Here is a 14907-nt window from a genome sequence, read left to right on the forward strand (position 1 = left end):
CCGTTTAACTTCGAACATGGTGTTTACATTAAGTTCACTGTATCTTTCACCTTCCTCAACTATACGTCAATCAGATCTTCAGACTTTGTACAATCAGCTTCCGAAGCCCTGTATCATCATGGGCGATTTTAACGGTCATAATCCCATATGGGGGAGAACTGATGCAAAAAATAAGGGAAAAGCCCTTGAAGATTTTATCTCAAGTAATGATTTATGCATCTTCAATGACGATTCTAATACCTATTTGCATCCTGCCACTGGCACATATTCTGCCCTAGATCTCTCACTGACAGATTCAATTATCTTAAATGAATTCGAATGGTCGGTCCATGATGACCTTTGTGGTACTGACCATTTTCCAACAATACTTACAAAATACCAATCCGTCTGACGAACCACCTTCACAAAGTTGGAACTTTACAAAGTCCAATTGGTCTTTATTTCAAAGACATGTCTGAAGATGGCATTACTTCTGAACTAAAAGACCAGTGTGTTACAGGTGTAAAACGTTTTACAAAGCGGCAGAATGGTCAAATTGAAAAGTTGAATACATATCTTTTTACCTTTTCTCTTCCTGTTCCACCACATTCTATCAAAGCAGGTTACTGTAACATGGGTTTGGATAAGTACAAACCGAATCCACTCCGGTAGTACTCATGTCAACAGTTTGGGCATGGTGCCCTATCATGTAGAAACTAAAAGAAATGCCATCGATGTGGAGAACCTGCTCATGACACAATAGACTGCTCAAATGATCCAAAATGTGCAAACTGCTCTTGGAATCACGTTGCATCTTCCAAATTTTGTCCTGTCTGGCAATTTCAACACCAGATAATAAAAATGAAGCATGACAAGAACATTTTTTTTCTGATGCCAAACATTTAGTTATGTCGTCAATTTCCCCTGCTGCAGCTGTTTCATATTCTGCAATTGTCACCCGTACGTCTCCAAAAAGTTAAAAATCATTTGCGTCTGTTGAATGCCAGACGGATGTTACTTGGGTTAACTCCGACAACTTTTCTTTGGTTCAGTCAAGTTCTTCTTCTCAAACAGAAGACACATCAACAACTTTGTTACCACCTATGGTAGCAGCGCCGGCATCATCACTAGCATCGGCACCACATCCATCACCTAATGTGACTAATGCCAGCAAAAAAGTAGACTACTCCAGAAACTCTGATCGTGTGTCGAAGGGTCAACGTGACCCTATTCAAATGTATAATAGGTTTCAAACCTTGGAGGACATGGATGTCTCTCCTCATCCAAATGGGCGCAATAGAATTGAAGTAAGTCGCCTAGAAATGGGAGACGTAGATCTCCCGTTCATCCACCTGTCACTTGAACACCATGAATCCACTTATTCAGTGGAATTGCAGAGGTCTAAGGACCAATTTTAATGATTTACAATTATTAGTACAGGACGTTCAGCCGTCAGCATTCTGTCAGCAAGATACATATCTCAAACCAACAGATAAGTTTGACTTGCGTAAATACATTTCGCATCATTCATTTTCTCCTCCCGCTGTTAAAGCTACTGGAGGATGTTCTATTTTAGTGAGGTAGGATGTGATCCACAACCCTGTTCCTCTGAATGTCAGTCTACAGGCTGTTGCAGTTCGACTCACATTGCACGTTGTTTTCACTTTATGCTCATTATATATTCCACCCTCATCAGCTCTTAGGCGGTCTGAACTACAGTCATTATATGACAAACTCCCGAAACCCTGTATAATCATGGGCGACTTGAATGGCCATAATCCTCTATGAGGAAGTGCCAACACAAATTCAAAGGGAAACATCATTGAAGATTTTATTACTGACAATAATCTATGTATACTCTTCAAAAAAAGAAACTTGACACTGACTTTCAAAATGTAATATAATGTGATTGTTTCAAAATAGGACACAGAAACCATAATTGAAACACTGTTTGAAGATCAATGTACACAATGTTCAAAACATTAATCGTGTCACCTATACAGACACACATACACGTTACAGTTAATGTCACAGGGGTACAGAAAATGTCAGTATCGGTTGTGCCCACCACGTGCATCAATCACCGCCTGACACCGACGACGCATAGATGCAAGCAAGTTGTCAATAACACGCTGTTGGATGTGCTGCCATTCATGCTGAAGTGCATCAAGAAGCGCCGGAAGTGTTTGGGGCGGTGGATTCCTTCTGCGAACGCGTCGATCCAACTCGTCCCACAGATGCTCAATCGGGGACAAATCTGGTGACCGGGCTGGCCAAGATAATGTCTGGATGTTGTTGTGCTGTAAGAAGTCCTGACAAACACGTGCAATATGCGGTCGAGCGTTGTCCTGCTGGAACTGTCCGCCATGAACGTTGACGTGAGGAAGAACGTAAGGCTGTAGGATCAAGTCTCTGTAACGCACACCTGTCAATGCACCTGCCACATGCACGAGAGGCGTCCTACCACCGTGATGAATTCCGGCCCATACCATGACATTCCCGCCGCCAAATGGGACAACCTGCTGCACACAGTTGGGGGCGTAACGTTGTAGACACGTGCGCGCCCATCAGCTGATGTGAGTAGGAAACGGGACTCGTCAGTAAACAGTACATTTCTCCACCTTGCACATGCCCATCTAACCCTCTGTTGGCACCAAAGTAGACGGTCCGCCAGATGACGTGGGGTCAATACATGACGACGAACAGGTCTTCGTGCAAAAAGTTCATCCTCCCTCAGTCTGTTGCGTACCGTTTGATCTGATATTCTGCGTACCCCAGGGATCTGTGTGGTTGTAGACATGGCAGTGGTAGTGCGGTCTCGGAGGTGTCGCAGCTGGATGTATCGATCTTCTGCTTTGGTTGTCACCCTTGGTCTTCCTGACCTTGGTCTGTCGTCAACTCTGTTGGTGTTGTTGTATCGAATCCACAGTGCGGAGATTGTCTGTCTTGATTTGCCAAAGTGCCTGGCCACTTCTTGCTGAGTTGCTCCAGCTTGTAATCTTGCAATGGCGTTGTTCCGTTGAGCGGCATTCAGTCTTGGCATTCTGTAACCGCCTCTACTGCCGTTATAAGGACTGTATGAACAGCCGTTGATGTGGATTTTTATACCCATTCAGCAGGGGGGCCTGCATGCCTAAATGCAGGATCCTGTGCTGCACGTTTTTTACAGGCGGTTGCGTTTGGATGAAGCTGTAAAATTGATTCCCAAACGCTACGTTTATGTGCTTTGCATGTGTTTTCGCGAAATATAGACACATCATCTTACTGTTTGACTTATTTGGTTGTCATTTAATGTAATTATTTTAGATATTTGGCAAAAAGTGTTTTCAATCTATGTCTAGTTTCTTTTTTTGAAGAGTATATAATGAAGTGTTTTCCTTCCATGAGCTACATACTCCCCTTGGGCAAGCTCATGATACAGCAGCTGGTGCTGATAATATTCACTATCAGCTCCTGAAACATTTGCCTAAATCATGTCTAGAAACACTATTGGCACTCGTGAAGAGCAACCTCCTCGTGGTGAGTGCTGGGTAACGCTAATAGCTCTTCCCCCGTGTGGTACCGGGGTAGAATTTGTCCACAGCACCCCATTGCTGGTCGTAAGAGGCGACCAAATTGGGCAACCTGTTTGCCGTGGGTTGCGCCCCTGTGTCGGCGGAGGACGGGATCATCTTTCGGTTTGCCTTATTTGGTTCTCATTTAATGTAATTATTTTAGATATTTGGCAAAAAGTGGTTTTCCATCTATGTAAAGTTTCTTTTTTTGAAGAGTATATTTTCAATGATGGCTCAAAAACTTACTTTACATCCTGCTAGCGGGATTTATTTTGTTTTGGATCTTTCACTTTCAGATTCCAATGTGTTAAATGAATTTACATGGACAGTCCACGATGATCTTTGTGGAAGTGATCATTTCCCTTCTATTCTTACTACCAACATCCCAGCTGATGCGCCACTTTTAACGAGAGGCACTCGTGAAGAGCAACCTCCTCGTGGTGAGTGCTGGGTAACGCTAATCGCTCTTCCCCCGTGTGGAACCGGGGCAGAATAATTCCACAGCCTCCCATTGCTGGTCGTATGAGGCGACTAAAATGGGCAACCTGTTTGCCGTGGGTTGCGTCCCTGTGTCGGCGGAGGACGTGAGTCTGGTAGTTGAGGGCAATGGTTCCTGGAACTGTGTTCCTTTGCCCAACACACTACTTCGACCCTTACTTCGCCTAGATGGGTGGTAAGATGGGCCCGGTCTTATCAATCGGCTGGTCATGCCAGGCCCTGTGCGTAATATTGTATATGCACTCCTGTGTTGTATTATGATGTATATTTTGGTCTTGGCCATCCATACTTTGTATGAATTACCAATTTTTTATGGAATAAATTGCCTAGAGTCTTACGCCAGAAGGCGGTGGCTCATGGGCCAATCTGGTGATGTTGACCTCTGTATTCTGTATGTCTCCAGTTTCTTGTCATGGACTGAACCTGCCTGGCACTACATCTGGTAGATAAATATAGCTATTCAAGTCATATTTGCTGGAGTATTACATCCCTGTATCCCTGGTGTTTGCATGCTGGACATCCGATGCGCTACAACACTGTCCTTGTTGACACTCCATGGTGGGTGGGGAGCAGGTATGCTGAAACACCTTTCTTTCACTATGTCTACCCAACAACCTGGTTCTATTCGCAATGACAAAAAAAGACGTCTTGAAGATGATGATTCTGGGATCATTCCCAACAAATATGATTCATGGGCCCGATTCCTGGTGATCGAGGCTGCTGACAAACAACCTATAAAACTCAACCCATTCGCTATCTCAAAAGCTATAAACGGACATTGTGGAGAAGTGAAAAATGTAACGCGACTCCGTAGTGGTTCCATTCTTGTTAAATGTGTGAAGAAGCAGCAATCTCTGAATCTGTTGTCCATCAGTCAGTTTGCTAATGTTGAGGTTGCTGTTTCAGCACATAAGACTTTAAACTCTAGTCGAGGCATTGTTCGTGACAGAGCTCGATGCCTTTCTGACATGTCAGAACAAGATATCGTCACAGAGTTGAAGGATCAAGCAGTGACAGCTGTAAAACGTTTTACAAAAAAAATCAATGGTGTTATCACTCCCCTGAACACCTATCTTTTCACTTTTGATCGAACAACCATTCCTCGTTCAATTAAAGCTGGTTATGTTAACATCGGGGTGGAGGTGTATGTCCCCAATCCACTTCGATGTTACACTTGCCAAAGGTTTGGCCATGGTTCCAAATCTTGTGATCGACCTCATGTTTGCCAGCGTTGTGGTGGTAAACATGACAGCACCGAATGTAGGGCAGATGCCAAGTGTATCAACTGTAGTGGCCAACATGAAGCTTGGTCAAAGTCCTGTCCTGTATGGCAAACTGAGTCACAGATATTGAAATTGAAACACAACAACAATATTTCATATCTGGAAGCTAAGAAGCAAGTCAGTAACCAAGTTAATAACCAGTTAACTTCAACTACAACTTATTCTACTGTAGTGTCACGCTCTGTTTCCACTTCATCAATCGAATGTCAGACTGCGTTGACATGGGTTCACTCTGATCAACCAGTAGAAACAACAACAGTCACTTAGCCCAAAAAATCAGATTGTCAGCCCATTACATCATCTTCAGGATCACAGACTGATTCACAAGCTTTACCAGTTATTGACAAACCAGGAAATATTCACATGTCAAAGACAGAAAGAAAGAAGCTAAATAGACAACATCTTAGGACACCCTCTCCTTCAGAGGTGCCTGTCCATAACTCCTTTGGACCTTTGGATATGGAGGTAACTCCGTCTTCACAGGCCAGAGCTAGGAGTTCTTCACGCTCGCGTGTGAGGTCACCCATTGAGCCGCCATGACTCAATCGCCTCATTTGATTCAATGGAATTGCAGAGGACTCAGGAAAAAAATTAATGAGATACAATTGATAATTCAGGACTTTACACCATCAGCAGTGTGTCTCCAAGAGACTTATCTTAAGCACAACGATATATTTGATTTACGGCAATATAATTGCTATCATTCGTTTTCACCTCCTGGTGATAAAGCTACTGGAGGTTCTACTTTATTGATCAGGCAAGGTATCATCCATAGCTCTGTTCCCCTCAATACAAATCTTCAAGCTGTAGCTGTCCGACTTACCTTGCACATTGCACTTACTTTGTGCTCCTTATATATTCCTCCCTCGACTACTCTTCAGCAGGCTGATCTTCAAAATCTTTATGATCAGTTACCAAAGCCCTGTGTCATCATGGGCGATCTAAATGGGCATAACCCTCTATGGGGAAGTCCAAATACTAACAGAAAGGGAAAAGTGCTCGAAGACTTTATTTCGGACAACAATCTCTGCCTTTTAAATGACGATTCAAACACTTATTTACATCCTGCTACAGGTACATATTCAGCACTGGATCTCTCCATCACAGATTCAGATCTTTACAACGAATTTGAATGGTCAGTTCGTGATGACCTTTGTGGGAGTGACCATTTCCCTACCATCCTTAAAACTGTTAACCCTACTGATCGTCCACCAACAACACGGTGGAATTTTACAAAAGCTGATTGGTCTTTATATGAATTATTATCCACTGAAAAATTAACACCTGACATTTTTCAACTGGTTCAAGATCCGATACAGTTGTTTTTTCGGACTTGCTGAATGAAATTGCTGATGCAGCAATTCCAAAGTCCTCTGTAATTCCACATATTCGTAAACCATGGTTTAACAACGAATGCAAACAGGCACGAAAATATAGGAAGAAAGCGGAAAAGTATTTCCGCCGCCATCCTACAGTCCATAATCTAGATAATGTCAAAATTACCAATGCTAAGGCACGACGTGCTTTCAAACAAAATAAGCGTCAGTCTTGGAGGAACTGTGTCTCCAAAATGAATTCCCGCACGCCCATTTCCAAGGTGTGGAATATGGTGCAAAGAATAAAAGGCAAAGGTTCAAAATCATCTGTTCACCATCTTAAGGAAGGTGACACGTTATTAACGGATAAAACTGATATTGCAAATAAACTTGGAGAAACGTTAGCGAAACATTCTTCAACATCTAATTATGTCCCGGAGTTTCAAAAATTTAAGAAACAACAGGAAAAGATAAAAGTTAATTTCTCTTCTGATAATGGTGAAGACTATAATGAAGTCTTCTCATTACATGAGCTACATACCGCCCTTGGGCAAGCTCATGACACAGCAACAGGAGCTGATAACATTCATTACCAGCTTTTAAAACATTTACCAGAATCTTGTCTTGAGACACTTTTAGACATATTTGATCAAATATGGATATCAGGGAATTTTCCTACTTCATGGCATAATGCCATTGTAGTCCCAATACCGAAGCCTGGCCGGGATCATACAGATCCCTCTAACTATCGTCCTATATCCTTAACAAGCTGCGTATGTAAAACCATGGAACGAATGGTTAATAATAGATTAATTTGGTATCTGGAAACCAATAATCTAATTACAAATATCCAATGTGGTTTCCGAAAAAATAGAAGTACTATCGACCATTTAGTACGATTAGAATCCTTTGTAAAAAATGCTATTGTAAACAAACAACACGTAGTATCAATTTTCTTTGATCTTGAGAAAGCCTACGATACTACTTGGAAGCATGGCATTGTAAAGGATTTACATGATTTTGGTTTGAGAGGCCGTTTGCCTCATTTTATATCACAATTTTTAACAGACAGACAATTTCAAGTCCGAGTGGGTTCCACCCTGTCTGACCATTATAATCAGGATCAGGGTGTCCCACAAGGCAGTATCTTGTCTGTCACCTTGTTTAGTATTAAAATCAATAGTCTGTCCAAGGTTTTAAGTAATTCAGTGGATGGATCACTGTTCGTGGATGATTTTAATGCATCTTGTTGTGGTAAAAATATGCATACCATAGCGAGGCAGTTACAAATCTGTCTCAATAAAATTCATAAATGGTCTCTCGAAAACGCGTTCAAATTTTCCATGTCTAAAACTAACTGTATACACTTCTGCAGAAAATATAAGCCGCATAAAGACCCTGAATTATTTTTGAATGGCACCCCTATCAAAGTTGTTAAAGAGGCCAAATTCTTGGGACTCATCTTTGATAGCCATTTAACTTTCTTACCACACATTAAATCTCTTAAAGCTAAATGCCTGAAAGCACTCGATTTGTTGAAAGTTGTTTCTAATTCCAAGTGGGGAGGGGATCAGACTACCCTCCTACACTTATACAGGTCACTGATCCGTTCCAAACTTGATTATGGCTCCATCGTCTATGGTGGAGCCTGTAAAAGTAATTTAAAAAAACTTGATACTATCCATCACCAAGGACTGAGTCTTTGCCTTGGAGCCTTTCGCACTTCTCCTATTCCAAGTCTATCTGTTGAGGCGGATGAGCCATCTCTAAAACAACGCCGTTTGAAACTTTCTTTACAATACATCACTAAATTATATTCCAATCAGTCAAATCCAGCCTTTAATTGCGTATTTAATCCTCTGTACGAAGATATTTACAATAAGAAAACATCTCTTGTTCCACCCCTAGGAATAAGAATTAAATCAGTCGTTTCTGCTGCGAACATTAACTTTCAGGATATAGCTCCCACAAAACTTTTTTCATCGCCTCCTTGGCAGATGGTAAGACCAACTGTAGACCTCACATTAACTAAACTTAAGAAATCTGATACAAATCCACTCATTTATAAACAAGAATACAATCAATTAAGAAACACTTATGACACATATAAATCTATATTTACAGATGGATCCAAGGATGGTGGCGCAGTTGCTAGTGCCACCGTCATTGGATCCAGAACAGTATCTTCACGATTACCCGATCATAGTTCCATCTTCACAGCAGAAGCGCACGCAATTTTAACAGCACTAAAATATATCAAGAACAAATCCAAATATAAAGACTTCATTATTTTTTCAGATTCACTTTCGTGCCTTCAGGCTATTAAAAATATGTCATGTAAGCATCCATTTTTAATTGAAATTCTTGAGTTATTTAATGATCTTGCGACTGGCCAATATGACATCGTTTTTTGTTGGTTACCCAGCCATGTTGGAATTGTTGGTAATACAATGGCTGATGCTGCTGCAAAAGCAGCTCTCAACAAATCTGTGACACCACTTCTGCTACCATACAGTGATCATAAACCTGTCATTAGATCTTACATCAAAGATCTGATGCAGAAGAAGTGGGACATCCAAGTGGGTATAAATAAATTACATGCAATAAAAGCGAATATCGGTTTCTACTTGGGTTGTCAGTCCAGATTTGAAGAGGTCATTTTAAGACGATGTCGTATTGGCCATTCACGTTATACTCATGAATATATTTTAAAAGGTGAGGATCCTCCATTCTGCTTCCCTTGTGATGAAAGAATCACGGTCAAGCATGTCCTGCTTGACTGCATTGATTTTTCCATCACAAGGGATAACTATTTCAAGGTTACATCTATGAAGGATCTTTTTAATACTATTAGTTCTCATTTAATTATTGGTTTTTTAAAGGAAATTGAATTAGGAGTCTGTACACAATATTGATTCGTGGCCACGATTTCTGGTTGTTGGAGGAGTTGATGGAGAGTCCCTCAAGATCAACCCTTCGTTGTTTCAAAGTCAATTGAAGGTATATGTGGTACAGTTAAAAATGTTACTCGTCTCCGGTCCGGATCACTGCTTGTGGAGTGTGCCAGGAGACAACAATCTCAAAATCTGCTCAATGCACATCATTTTGCAAATACTGAGATTGTTGTCTCAGTGCACAAAACATTAAATTCGTGAAGAGGCATTGTACGAGATCGTGCAAAGTGCCTCTCAGATATGTCTGAAGAGGAGATTGCAACAGAAATGCAGCAACAAGGTGTGTCGTCTGTCAAACGATTTACCAGGAAAGAAGGCGATATCATCATCAAGACCAACACATATCTGTTTACGTTTTCTCTTCCAAAGATCCCTTCACCTGTCAAAGCTGGGTACTTTAACATTGGTGTGGATGTTTACATTCCCAGCCCACTCCGATGTTTTAACTGCCAACATTTTGGACATGGTGCAAAATCCTGTCATGCTACCCAAATTTGTTCACGCTGCAGTCAACATCATGATGTCACTGATTGCACTGATAACATCAGGTGTGCCAACTGCGGCGGCGACCACATGTGCTCTTTCAAATCATGTCCTGCTTTTATAAAACAAACAAAAGTTCTAAAACTAAAGTACACAAATGACATCTCCTTTGCTGATGCCAAGAAATTGGTTGATCAGGAATCTAATCCTTCCTCTTCTACACTGACCTATTCTGCTGCAGTCTCTTTTTCTCCTCTCAAAGTGGCTACTGGATGCTAAACGGCTATAAACTGGATTTCTGACGAACAGACCATCTTGTATGAAGTTCATGCTGACAAATCCCCAACTTCATCAGCAGCTTCACAAACTGAGCTGTTCAACGACCCTCTTCCAGATTCTATTCCTGACTCTATTCCTAAACCCGAAACTCGTTGTAAATCTGTTCCTGATATGAAACCAAATGTATCCTCGACAAGAAACGAAAAAAGAAAGAAAAAGACATTGAGGTGCCTTCACCTTTAACTGTCCCACTAGCGGTTCATAACCCTTTTGAACCTCTAGCTATGGAGGTCACTCCACCGCTGCCGTTACAGCACAGAGGACCTTTCCCACGCTCGCGATCTCCAGTTGAACCCCCATGAGTTGTTCTCCCACTTTGATACAGTGGAATTGTAGAGGACTTCGGACCAATTTTAATTATCTTCGGCTCTTAATTCAAGACTTCAAACCATCTGCATTTTGTTTGCAAGAAACCTTCCTAAAAAATATTGATCAATTTGATTTAAGACAGTATGATTCTTACCATTGCTTTTCACCTCCGGGTGATAAAGCAACTGGAGGATCTTCTGTTATGGTGAGGCAGGGCATCATTCACAGTCCTGTTCCCCTCAGTACCCCGCTTCAGGCTGTTGCAGTACGTGTGACATTAAATATTGTTTTAACTTTATGTTCTTTGTATGTCCCACCATCGTACTCTCTCCGACAGTCTGATCTTCAGGCACTGTATGACCAGCTTCCTAAGCCATGTGTCATCATGGGAGATTTGAATGGTCATAACCCACTTTGGGGTAGTAATGATATCAATAACAAAGGAAAACTACTTGAGGATTTTTTCTTAACTAACCATTTATGCAATTTTAATGATGGTTCTCACACGTATCTACATCCGGCAACTGGAACTTACTCTTGTCTTGACTTGTCCGTTGTAGACTCTAATTTACTTGATGAATTTGAATGGTCAGTCCACGATGACCTCTGTGGAAGTGACCATTTTCCTACCATTTTAAAATCTGTGACACCATCTGATATTCCTCCATCATCAAGATGGAATTTTCCTAAGGCAAACTGGGCTTTATATGAAGTCCTTTGCACTAACCAACTAAATCCTGATGGTTTTATTGATGCCACTGATCCTATAAAGCTTTTCTCTGATAGTCTTAAGAAAATAGCTGATGAATGTATTCCGAAGTCCTCTTCAAATCCTCACATTCGTCAACCATGGTTCAGCAATGATTGCAAACTAGCTAGGAAGGCGAGGAAAAAAGCTGAACAATATTTCCGTCGCCATCCTATGGTCCACAATTTAAACAAATTCAAAATATTGAACGCTAAAGCACGGCGAACATTTAAACAAAACCATCGTCAGTCTTGGCAAAATTATGTCTCGAAGATAAATTCACGTACGCCGATATCGAAGGTATGGAACATGATTAAGAAAATAAAAGGTAAGGGTTCTAAATCTAGTGTCCACCACCTTAAAAATGGGAATGAATTATTAACCGATACTTCTGATATTGCTAACAAACTTGGTGAAACTCTGGCTCAACATTCTTCCTCCTCGAACTATGCCCCTCAATTCCAGAAATATCAAAAGCAACAAGAAAAGAAACCTATTAATTCTAATTCCGATAATGGGAAGGATTACAATGAAATCTTTTCCATTCATGAACTCAATACTGCCCTTGGGCAAGCTCATGACACTGCTTCAGGGTCTGATAATATACATTATCAACTCTTAAAACATTTACCGCAATCCTGTTTAGAAACCCTCTTGATGATGTTTGATAAAATCTGGACGTCAGGAGAATTACCTTCTTCATGGCGGGCTGCTATTGTAATTCCCTTACCTAAACCTGGTCGTAACTAGTTTTAAAGTTATACTCTGTGATATATTGCTAGTTGTTGTACTGTCCTTTGACGACAGTTTTTTAATATATGCTATAGCTTGTTCAAGTCACGATATGGCTGAAATATTGCCGATGTGACTGTAAATATTAACTCACTCACTCACTCACTCACTCACACTAAACCTAGTCGTGATCATACTGATCCTTCCAATGATCGACCAATTTCATTGACTAGTTGCGTTTGCAAAACCATGGAACGCATGGTCAATAACAGATTAACCTAGTACTTAGAATCCCATAACCTAATCACAAATATCCAATGTGGATTCCGTAAAAATCGCAGTACCATTGACCACTTAGTTCGACTGGAGTCATTCGTTAAGAATGCCATTGTAAATAAGCAACATGCAGTGTCTATCTTTTTCGATCTATAAAAAGCATACAACACTACATGGAAGCACGGTATTTTAAAAGACTTACATGACTTGGATTGCGAGGCCGTTTGCCTCAATTTATATCCAGGTTTTTATCTGACAGACAATTTCAAGTCCGCGTGGGTACTACCCTGTCTGATCATTATAATCAGGATCAGGGTGTCCCACAAGGCAGTATTTTGTCTGTCACCTTGTTCAGTATTAAAATAAATAGCCTCTCTAAGGTTTTAAATAACTCCATTGATGGATCTTTATTCGTGGATGATTTTAACATATCATGTCGTGGTACAAACATGCATACTATCGAAAGACAATTACAATTATGTCTAAATAAGATAAATAAATGGTGTTTAGAAAATGGTTTTAAATTTTTAAAAACCAAAACAAATTGTATCCACTTTTGTAGGAAATGCAAACCCCATAAAGACCCTGATTTAATTTTAAATAGCACTCCGATTACAGTTGTAAAAAAGAGGCTAAGTTCTTGGGTCTTATTTTTGACCACCATTTAACGTTTTTACCTCACATAAAATATTTGAAAAATAAATGCCTGAAGGCCCTTGATTTCCTAAAAGTTGTTTCAAATTCCAAGTGGGGAGGGGATCAGAAAACCCTCCTTCAACTGTACAGAGCACTTATTCGCTCTAAACTTGAGTATGGCTCCATCATCTATGGTGGAGCCTGCAAAAGTAATCTTAAACTTTTGGACTCTATCCACCATCAAGGTCTGAGACTCTGTCTTGGATCTTTCCGAACTTCTCCTATTGACTGTTTGTACGTTGATGCTGATGAACCAGCCCTCAAACAACGCCGAATTAAATTATCCTTACATTATGTCACTAAATTACGCTCTAATAACTCGAATCCAGCATATGACTGTGTTTTTCACCCCCTTTATGAAAATCTCTATAATAAAAAATCATTGGTTCTCCCCCCACTTGGAATAAGACTTCAATCTGATATTTCTGCCGCTAAAATTAATCTTGAAGCTACAGCTCCCACTCAGCTTTTGTCTTCTCCACCTTGGCAGTTGGTAAAGCCAGAGGTGGATCTGACATTAACTAAATTAAAGAAATCGGAAACAAATCAACTTATTTATCAACAAAAATATAATGAATTAAGAAACACATATAAAACTTACAAATCTATATTTACAGATGGATCCAAGGATAGTGGCGCTGTTGCCAGCGCCACTGTCATTGGATCCAGGACTATCTCCTTCAGATTACCCGATAATAGTTCTATTTTCACAGCTGAGGCCAATGCCATTTTAACAGCTTTACAATATATCAGTAAACAGTCAAAATATCAGAAGTTTATCCTATTTTCCGATTCTCTTTCTTGCCTGCAGGCTATCCATAACATATCATATCAACCTCCACCTTTAATCAAAATTATTGAATTATTTAATGAACTTGCTACTGGCCAATACGACATCGTCTTTTGTTGGTTGCCCAGTCATGTGGGCATCAAAGGCAACTCAATGGCTGATGCTGCTGCAAAAGCAGCACTCAACAAATCTGTGACACCACTTCTTATCCCATACACTGATTATAAACCTGTAATCAGATCTTATATTTGTGATCTGATGCAAAAGAAGTGGGACTCCCAAGTTGGCATCAATAAATTACACGAAATTAAACAAAATATTGGTTACACCTACTTGGGCTGTCAGTCCAGATTTGAAGAGGTCATTATGCGACGATGTCGTATTGGCCATAGCAGGTATATACACGAATATCTTTTAAAAGGTGAGGATCCTCCATTTTGTATCCCTTGTGATGAAGGAATCACCGTCAAGCATGTCCTGCTTGATTGTGTTGATTTTTCCATCACAAGGGATAAATATTTCAATGTTTCATCTTTAAAGGATCTTTTGGATATCAGTGTTCATTTAATTATTGCCTTTTTAAAAGAAATTGAATTGTTACATTAATTTTGATTGATATGTTTTGTATATAGTATAGTTTTTATAATTGGTAACTGAGATTGTTAGTGGCTGTATCCTCGAAGTAGTGTAAAATTATTGTCCCCCTTAGAGGGTATGTAAGACCACGTCTTTCAAAGTATTTTTATTTTGGCCACATTTTTAATAGTAGTATATATGTTCGTTTACCTTTGGCTAAATTTGTCATAATCGCCAACAGCTGAAGGGATGATGTTAATCCGGCTGGGGACAATGCAGGTAGCAAAAGTACTGTAAGTCCCCATGGACCCTAGCATGGTGGTCTACCTTCAGTTGCTGGCGATCTATAGCCCGTTTTTAAACTGTCATGTTTT

At 40.3% G+C, this 14907-nt stretch overlaps 1 protein-coding gene across 1 annotated transcript in view; it reads right to left on the reverse strand.

Moving 5' to 3' along the window:
- The window catches only part of LOC139455020 (serine-rich adhesin for platelets-like), a 342468-nt gene that overhangs the window by 92689 nt on the left and 234872 nt on the right, over nt 1-14907 (reverse strand). The window lies entirely within an intron of this gene.

This window comes from Haliotis cracherodii, unplaced genomic scaffold, assembly GCF_022045235.1.
Source record: "Haliotis cracherodii isolate W230 unplaced genomic scaffold, xgHalCrac1.p SCAF_11, whole genome shotgun sequence".
NCBI classification, from domain to species: domain Eukaryota; kingdom Metazoa; phylum Mollusca; class Gastropoda; order Lepetellida; family Haliotidae; genus Haliotis; species Haliotis cracherodii.